Here is a 10093-nt window from a genome sequence, read left to right on the forward strand (position 1 = left end):
TTCCAGCTCTATATCAGTTAAGGCAGATTTTTTCCTATTTTGGATCTGCTAATTTCAGACCAAATCAACTTTTATTTAGGGTTTTATTATTTAGTACGTTTTTTAGGTATTTTCCTTATTTTTAGGTGCATTTAATGCTTTTTTGGTCAAATTTGATTCCTGGTATGGTAAGGTATCAATTAGGAGTTATTTTAGAATATATTTTCTTGTCTGTCAAGTTTTATGGAGCCCTTAAATAGGCTCTGAAGTTTGTAAACGTTTTTCAGAATATTATTGAGTAAAAATCAGAAAATGTGAGTCTTTGCTCTCTTTTGGTTCTTCAAGAACTGTAAACTTATCAAGGATTCTTCCTTGTGGCGTTCAAATTTTATACCTTCGGTTTGTGATTCTTTATAATCATTGGGTCAAGGTCAACTTATACATTTAGTTCGCGTTTCAATTATAAACGTTGGGTCAAGGTTTCTATCAAAAATCTGAATTTTAGCTTTCTTGGGCAAGTATTCCAATATTTTTGTTGGATCTCAAAGCATGTCAATTGAGGTTCACATCATAAAAATTGAAGAATTAAGATACCTACTTTGGCATTATAGGATATCTTAAGAATTTCAATATCGTTGGAGTCTTAAATTTGCTCACAACTGTAAAATGATGTAATAAAATATTTTACATGATACATGCGTTGCGGAGGAAAGAAACCTATCGTAAACAAAGATGACCCACAATCCAAACATGTGTGATCATAGCTAGAAAAAATAAGTACCAAAATAGTTCTCATCATAGTCAAACTTTTTTTAAAATGTTGATTTTCAATTGGAAATCTTATAAATTATATGTTAGCAATACTATTAACCACTCCTCAATTGGCATATCTGATCCACATATAAGGAAAAATGTACAATAAAGAAAACATTGAAATTAGAGACAATGTATAGAATTGGACAGACAATAGTTAACATTACTATAACAATTGAGTAGGGTTCAAATAGTGCTCATGCTCTACTTCATTTAAACATCTACAATAATAATAATCTTTAAGAAAATGCATCAATTAACCTTTTTTTAACCACAGTAAAACAAATATGTACAATCTGTGAATCTCAACAATAATAGAGGATTTAAAAGTTCTCTTTGACCAAATAGAATAACATCCCAAAACAGTAGCTAAATATATCCTTCTACGCATCCCATATAGCATCTTGCCAAAGACAACACAGCATTCCATCAAAGGGGGAAAAAATAAGACAACATGGCATTTCAGCCAACCTGTTAAAGGAAACAAAAAGCAAGCATGTAAGAAAAGAAAAACAAAATCCAGGTTATAAAAAATGTTCACTAAACAGATTGTGTAAATTACCATTGTTCAAATACATTGTAAAAATAATATAAAAAAAATCATCCACATGTTGCTAATTCAGCACATACACACTCAAATTCATGTAGTGAGTCTACCCACACATAAATATGAAAAAAAGATCTTGATCTACCTTAATCAATAAAATCTTCAAATTAGCACTTGAATCAAACCATTCACTTACAAACCAACAACTTTGAGTACAACACTACTTATTTAATAGGAAAAACAACAACTGAGCCTATATTCAAAAATTAATGAAATTAAGATGGATGCACAGAGTTCCAAAATAACTCTACAAAACAAAGTATTCAATAGTATGAAAGATAGAGACTAACAATTAAATAGATACAACAGAGAGAGAATTTTGAGTTTCCAGGCCTCTTAGATTTTACTTTTCTCTCTTCATACCACAAAATTGAACCACAATACACACAAACATAAGATGGGCCAAAATTTCAAGGTTCAGTAAATTTTCCTATATGAATTTTAAAATGTGGGAACAACATTAATAACATGAACAAAAATGGAAGTCAAGTTTTTTTTTTCTTGTAAATTTAAGTCAAGTCATTTACTTGGAAATTCTTCCCAACCACTCATTTTCTTATTCATGGATTCCTTGAGGAGCAGCACAACAATTGGACCCATCTTCTACCAAAGTATCATCTGTACTTACATTCAACCTAGTTTCTCCAAAGGAATGGCCCATGTCAACATCGATATCTGATAATCAAATGTGAATTGAAAGTTTTATTTTCAAATTTTAAAAAAAAATAATATTTAAAGAACTAATAAGTATAGAGTGGCAGAAAGAGAAGCGAACCTCTTGACGCATAAAAGTTCATACTTGTACCAGGTGAATGCAACAAAGAGCAGTCATGAGTTAATGTCGTTCTATCCCTCCTTTTTTTTTTTTTTCTTTTCAGCAATGACCATTCCCCTGAATTTCTAGTCTAGGTAAGTTTATTTTGTAAACTATTTTTTCTTTCATGCCATTTTCTTTTGGATAGTTTCTCAAACATTAGCATTCGTCTTTTTAGGTGTGCTTCTCTTGCATTTTCCTTTCTTCTTTTTTTTTTTTTTTTTCTTTTTTGCTATCATATCATGGTAAAGGAAAGAAATAAGTTTTAGCATTTATTTTTAGAATCAAAGAGTCCATATTTGATAATCTTTAAAACTATTTTAGTTTTACTTTTTTTTTAAATTAGGCATTAACAAAGGACAAAGAGTTATAAACTAAATAATAGCTACAAAGGAAAATTAGGCTTTCCTAACATTTCAATTTAATTCAGTAGTTCTTCTCGAATAGTAGCCAAAAGTCTTAAATGTCAGGGATGACTGATCTGAATTAACATGTGAGGGAAAATATGTCATTATAAATACAGAATTCTTGATAAGAGTCTAGGAAGCACGGGTGCGGCGTTTGGGCCGCCGCACCCGCGTCGGACGCGGCGCGACGCGGGGACGCGCAGGCGACACCGCTGCATGCGCGTCCGTGCCGCGTCCGCCTTTAAAAAAATAGTTTTTTCGGCGCGATACGCGCCGATTCGCGCCGATTCGGCTCTGACGCGCGCCGATTCGCGCCGAACCGGGAAAAATCGGATCGTTCCGGCCGAATATCGGTGTGTTTCGGCCGGCAAAAGGAAATCGGCCTCCGTCTTCTTCGCTTCTCCGTCTTCTTCCCTTCGTCTTCTGTTCTGTTTCCCTTTCTGTTCTGTTTCCTTTTTTTTTTTCTTTTTCTTTTTTGGGAAGAGCTCCGTTTCTTTGTTTTGATAACACCAATTAAAGGCTCTCTTTTTGTCTTTTTTGTTTGTTGTGCCTCTCTGACCAGTGACCAGACACGTGACAGCCACATCTCTCCCTTCTTTCTTTCTTTTTTTTTTTTTTTTCTTTTTTCCTTTCTTTTTTTTTTAAGAAACTAAATTTATTTTAATATCTGATATATATATCAAATTCATGAGCCATTAAATTACTTTTTTTAAAAAATTTATTTATGAGAAGTCTTATCTATTTTAATACTTTTGTCAATAATAAGTATCAAAAACTTTTGTGTACTTATTACTATCTATTTATTTTTCTATTATTATTATTATTATTATTATATATAAAAAATGCTTAGTAATATATAAAATATTTTTAATAATTTTTTAATCGCCGCACCCCGCCGCACCCGCACCCTATTTTTTTTAAAATTGCCGAGTCCCGCACCCGCACCCGTACCCGCACCCGAATCTGAAAACGCACCCGTGCTTCATAGATAAGAGTCAATATAAATGAGGTGCTAGAAACTGAGATCGTATAAAACATGTGATTGTGTGTCATATAATTAATTACAATTATCTAAAATTCAGAAAACATGGCAGTTTTATATAAATGAAATCTTACAAATTTTGAATCAATACCAAACTCAAATTTAACAACATAAAGTAATATTTTATGCTCTATTTTGTATATAATGATTCTGATTTTGGTTTTTGGTCAATTTCTGCACTATCTAAAGCAATCCAATACCTTAGTTTACAGTAATAAAATATACTGTTAGGATTCTCTCCGTTTTGTTCTTTTTTTTTTAACTATGCTTTCTAATCAGTTTGCGTAATCTGTTGCAATAAGCACATTCTTCAACAAGCAATAAGAAGGAATCGCTAAGTAAGGCTGAGGAAGGATTCGAGTTTGATCATCCAATGGGTCGTCTCACAATTCCTTGCAGTGAAGACATCTTCATTGATCTCACTTCTCGCTTACATGAATTGTGATATGGTGCCTCTAAGATGAAACAGTAGTGACAATTTTGTATATCTATGTAAGTTCAAGAAGAGATGGGGATTGTCCATCCACTAAAGATGTTACAATTAGAAAAATGTAGCCCTTCTCACATTCTCTAGAGAAATGTAAAATTGAGTCATCTTTTTGTTCAAAGGGGTTCTTTTTGGTTTTATGATATTTCTTGTCCTTTTAATTTGATATAACATGCCAAGGATTTCTGTGGGTAATAGTGATCTGTGCAATTATTCTCTTTAGAGACTATGATATATCTACTCCCTTTAATTTAATTTAACTTCGCATGATGTTTTCTATGGATAATAGTGATCTATGCAACTTTTCTCATCTGAAAGTCATCCTTAATGATTTATTGGAACAATTTTTTTTTATGTACTTAAGAATAACCTTCCATTGTTCTAAAATTTCAATTGAAACCAAATAATGAAATCATCTAACTGAGCTGGTTTTTGGTTTGCACAGCATGTGAAACCAAAAAATGACATCTCTTAACCATTAGATCAGAGATTGCGAACTATTTTTCTTATTGCATCAAATATTGTAGCCTAACTTCCTACTTTTAAAGTCCTACAATAGAAGGTAAGATCCAATTCATGTCTAGTGGAATTTCAAGTGCATTGTATCATGCATGTCATGTGTAACTGGTGTGCTCTATCTTTTACTACTCTACAGGTGCACAGTCTGTGCAAAACATCTTCCTTAGCTCCACTATTCAGAATATTTTAGTTTCAAGTTTAACACATTTACTACTGCTTTGGTATCATTTTATGTATTTTTGGTTTTCTTTCTTGGCTATGGTGAGCACTTTCGTATACCTAACTATTCTTAGTGAAACTGCAAAGAGGACAATCCATATAATTGCAGCCATTATTTCTGATTGCTCAAAAAAAAAAAAAAAAGCATAGCAATTTTAAATTGCAGCAGAGAAAGATGAAAGAAATACCACAAACGAAGCCTAAGAAAACATTGAAAATATGGTTTGAATTATAAAAAGTAATGCCGCAGTTCAGTGAAAATTTAAATCTAAAAAATGAAGGTTTGGACCACAACGAATCAAACCTTGATTCTGCATTTGTTAGTGTTCATGACAGCCCAGAATTCAGATAGCTACAAAATCTATCCCTGTAGCAATAACAATAAATAAATAAATAAAAAGTTACTCCATACTTGAGTTGTGATGGGACTGACGCCTTTAGCTCTCATGGACGATGTCATCATTACCAACGAGATCATCCCCACAGACGACGCCAAACTAATGAAGTGCAAATTCATCAGTCACGGTGGATGCGTTCAGATGAAGCCAAACTCTCGAAGGCTTCCTTATACTGACTTTGGCATCGGAGACGTTGTGGCAGGCACCACATCGATGACCACTCTAAGGGAGCAGTCTTATCTTCTTCATAACCACAGGGACGAGAGTTTGGCTTCATTTAAACGCATCCACCGTGATTCACGAATTTGCACTTCATCAAGTTGGACTAAATAAACTAATTAACTTAAGATTTAAAGAAACATATATATAAAAAGTGCAGGTGAGAAGTTCCAAGAAAATCATGCATACCTTCCGAATATACCATTGAAGAGAAGTGATGGGGGCAGACAACTAACAGAGCAGAGAAATGTAACCCTAAACCAAAATCATCGTTGAGGCTATGATTGAATGGAGCCGGTGATGGGTGGTGCTGGACCAAAAACGTAACCCTAAATCAAAATCAAGTCTATCAAAAGCCTAAACCATATTTAAAATTGAGAAAAAAAAACATTTTGATAGATAATCCAAAAACCCAAAACAAAAATGAATCAAATCTAAACCTATCCAACAAAAAAACATAATTAAAAGTAGCCTTTCATACCCAAATCTGGAAACTGCATCATCAAACTGTTCCACAATTGCATCCCCAAACCCTACCCTAAGTTGTTCTCCCTCTCTGCCTCTCTCTTAAAACCCCAAAACCCTAGCCCTTGAGAACTCTTTCTGTTGTGACTCTAAACTATCTTGGTGGCCAAAATCTAAGTGGGCAGGTTGCACTCTGTTGCAGAGAAGAAACAGAACAGAGCGCAAAGCAGATTGGCAGGGAAGGTTTAAGAAATATCAGCATAACATTAAATTCTTTACTTATCCCAACGATTTTGTTAAGATTAGAAATGGAAGTACAAAAGTAAACCTGAAATTTCATGGAGAAACTATAAAATAGTGCAACTGAGAAAATAACGTTAAATTGAGAAAAAAAAAAATTCAAGGAGAACCCAAAAACCCAAAATAAAAATGAATCAAAGCCAAAATTAAATCTAAACCTATACAACAAAAATACTCAATAAAAAGTAACATTGCAAACCCAAATCTAAAAAAAAAAATGTGCCGGTGCCGGTTCCGACAAAAAAACTCAATAAAAAGATATATTTCATACCCAAATCTAAAAAAAAATAGAGGAAAACGTACTGGAGCTAGTTCTGACAATCTGATGGTGGCAGACACGTAGCCTAACGATGTTGATGCCCATAGATTTCTCTTTCTCTATGTGCTTGCAGCGGTGCTCAACGTCTGAAGAGGGAACGGAGAACTCTCAACTTCTCCCTATGTATCCAGCATTTTTTTTTTTTGAGTATTGCAACCCTTTTAATTGTATTTTGGCCGATTATTTTTCTTTTTATACTGAGAGAGCGTTGGGAAACAATATAATTTATTGCTTTTTAACTTATACGTGGCTGAAAGTTAGATAGGCATTTTTCCTAACGTGGCAACACCTCCTTAAAGCTTCTGCTTTTATATATAGTATTAGATTAGATTATATTAGATTAGAAATTTTAAGACGTTCTCTGATTGCAAACTATCGATACATGGGCAATGGAAGTTTTTGATATTTTTTTTTCCTTTTAATCAGGTTGATTGGGATTGAGGCTTTACTTCCAACCACTTGATGTTTTAAGTGGGGTTCTTCCCGGCGATATATGGGTGGAGGCTAGGCTGATGGAAAGAGAACTCCATGGTTAGGGTTTTTGCTTTTAAGGAAGACAGAGAGAACGGCTGAATTTGTTGAAGGAGGAGTAGAATTGAAAAGGAAGAGACTGTGTGTCTGCAGTTTTGGTGGTCGAAGTATGGCGAGGGGACGGGCGGAGGCAGGAAACTCTGTGGCTTACAATTACAAACTCTGTTCTCTCATTCTTCGTATAGCAAGCCTTTCACTATATTTTGGCCGGTTAGATTTCCTTTTATATTGAGCGGTCTGAAACAATGTTTTAGTGTAACCCAAACAGTATAATTTATCGCTTTTTAATTGATTTTAAGTCGCCTTTTTTCCTAACGTGGCAGCACCTCCTTGAAGGCTTCTGCTTTTATATATAGTATTAGATTAGATTAGATTAGATTGTATCTAGGACCAAAGTCATGTAATTTCCTATGATCAATGTAAATTCAGTTTCAAATTAATAAAACGATTAATTTTTCAATTATGGTTTTCTTATTTTTTCTAATAAGTAAAATAAGTGGCAAATCCATTGTAAAACCCTTGATCTAAAGGGGAAAATATAATCCGTCGAACCTCTATTTTGAGAGGCAATAACTCGACTCCACTCATTCACGTGGGTTTGGCCCAACACCAAAAAACGGGCCGGGGTGCAATGTCTCACATATGGTTACCAACCTGCCCTCCGAGGAGAAGTCAGGCAAGTGAGCTCATCAGCAAGCTAGTTCTTGCTCACCTTTATGAATTCCCCTAGGAATTCTTACTAGAATCCAAGAGGCAAGATACCAAACTTCTTTAGCTATCCCGGACTTTGAGGTAGTAGCTGTTCTTAAGACTACCACAACAGTTATAGAGGAAATTTATGTTGTGGTGGGTGAGTCTTAGGTTTAAGAGCTTATTTAACTGGCTAACACATCTGACCACCCAATAAAAGTAAGGAAGACACTGGTTGGGGCTAAGTTCATAAAATCTAAATGTTCCTAGTAACAAGGGGTCTAAAGGGAACCTAACCCCACCCTCTAGGACAACCATTAGGGGAATAAAAATTACCCTCTGTAGTCTTTGAAGTTTGACCCTCTATATTTCCCTCTGGATAGTTTTCAATGAATACGTCTTGAGGAATATGGTATCAGGCCTTAAAGGCCTCTATGACGGCACAAGTGATAACTAAATGGGCAAACCCTAATATGGAACTAAGAAATGAAGGTTAGGAAACTTACAAGGAAAGGGACGTTCTCGGGAGCAAGAGTGTTTTCGGGAAGGAGGCTTAGAACTTAGGAGGCTCTAGTATGAGGCTAAGAATGAGAAATGAAATGGAAGAAATGAATCAAAGAGCCCTTGGAACTATTTATAAGGGAGGTAAATAATGCTTTGTGCTGGAAAAATTACCATCCGCTCCAATCCTTCGATCTATGCTCGCCTCGGTAACTGAATGGTTAGGCGATCCTAATCGTTGATCATGAAAACTGGCACAACACGTTCGAGAAGGGTAGGCTGTCAAATCCAAGGCATTTATTACCTGACATTTGGCGTCCCCGAGAAGTGACGGTCATATCAAGCACGATCTCCCATGTGCTGAGGACATGACCACAATCCCACTCCGATGATCTGGAAATGAGATCGTGGGGGGCTGTTATACAGACCGAGCTAGTAGACCAACTCCCGAATTGTCATGCCCACATCCATTGGAATAACCTCGGGCCAATTCAGGCCCATGTAGCCAAAATGTGTAGAGCTAGCCTAGCAGATAAGGAAGTCTCCAAGGTATTCCGAGAATAGGTAATGCCTTGGGAGAATTCACCCGTCGAGCATCATGATCCAACGTTTGGCACAAGTTTCTAGGAGGTCATGTCAACAACAGAAGGTGGGTCCCTAGTGATAGGTGATATGATACGGCCCCCACTGACATGCCAAATATTCCTTCATCATAACTACCCCACTAAAAGAATGGTATAAATAAGAGGGGAGGGATAAGGAGAAGGGTTTGGAAAAATAGGGGAGAGAAACATAATAGAATTGAGAAAGACACATCTTGGGGGAGAAGGAAGTCCTGTTCGAACTTCAAAGAGGGGGCTCAACTGCGTGATAGCTATTACGGCTGAGCTAAAATTAAGATAGTTTAGCACTGAGGAATCACCATAACATCCTCAGTGACACCACCATTCATCTCTTTGGACCTCCCATTGTGGGATAAGCCCAACCCAAAATACAAATAAATTGGAAGTTTAGGCCCAACATGGGAATGGACCACCACAAACCCCAAATTGAGAGAATTGTAATAATACACTAAAATTTGAGAGTTAAATTAAATGAAAATTGTGGATTTTCAATTCAAACAAGATAATTTCATAATTACACCCAATTTTCGTCCCATTTAATGTCCAATTCAAACAATAAAGGACACATTGATACAATTCTTTTAAATTAGAATGTCAAAAAGCAAATTGATAGTTTAGGAAGACATTATAAAATTCGGTGAAAGATTATGGTGAAAAAGTATGACTTCCACTGCATATTATATAGTCTTCCCCAAAAAGTAGAAGTGTAAAACTCTCGATTTCCTCAATGAACACCTCCTACCATCAAAACTGACAGTAAAATTAAATGGAAACTATGATTTTTCAATGCAAACGATGGTAATTTCATAATTACATTCAATTTCCGTCCTATATGACGCCCAATTTAGAATGCGGGGGACCCATTGATATAATTTTTTCAAAATTAGTAAGTCAATTAAGCAAATTGAAACTTTGGAGAGACGTTATAAATTGGATGAAAGTTTATGATAATGTATTCTAATGTATTCTAATGCTTGAACCTCTTTTATAAATCTTCACCTTTTGATAAGATAAGTTATTTTCCAATTCATGGCCTGTTTGGATTGAGGGGGGAAGGAGGGAGAGTGAAGAGGAGTAAAGTAGAGTTAGATAAAAAAAAAAAAATCTAATTTTGTGCTAAATCTACTCTACTCCCCCTCCCTCCCCTCAATCCAAATGGA

At 35.3% G+C, this 10093-nt stretch overlaps 1 long non-coding RNA gene across 1 annotated transcript; it reads right to left on the reverse strand.

Moving 5' to 3' along the window:
- Positions 1–881: 881 nt before the first annotated feature.
- On the reverse strand, positions 882–6755 carry LOC142607206 (uncharacterized). Its single transcript, XR_012839262.1, has 3 exons — positions 6573–6755; positions 1927–5833; positions 882–1263 (listed from the first exon to the last, which is right to left on the reverse strand). It is a non-coding gene; the product is annotated as an uncharacterized LOC142607206 (long non-coding RNA).
- Positions 6756–10093: the final 3338 nt, after the last annotated feature.

This window comes from Castanea sativa, chromosome 8 (genome assembly GCF_040712315.1).
Source record: "Castanea sativa cultivar Marrone di Chiusa Pesio chromosome 8, ASM4071231v1".
Lineage (NCBI taxonomy): Eukaryota > Viridiplantae > Streptophyta > Magnoliopsida > Fagales > Fagaceae > Castanea > Castanea sativa.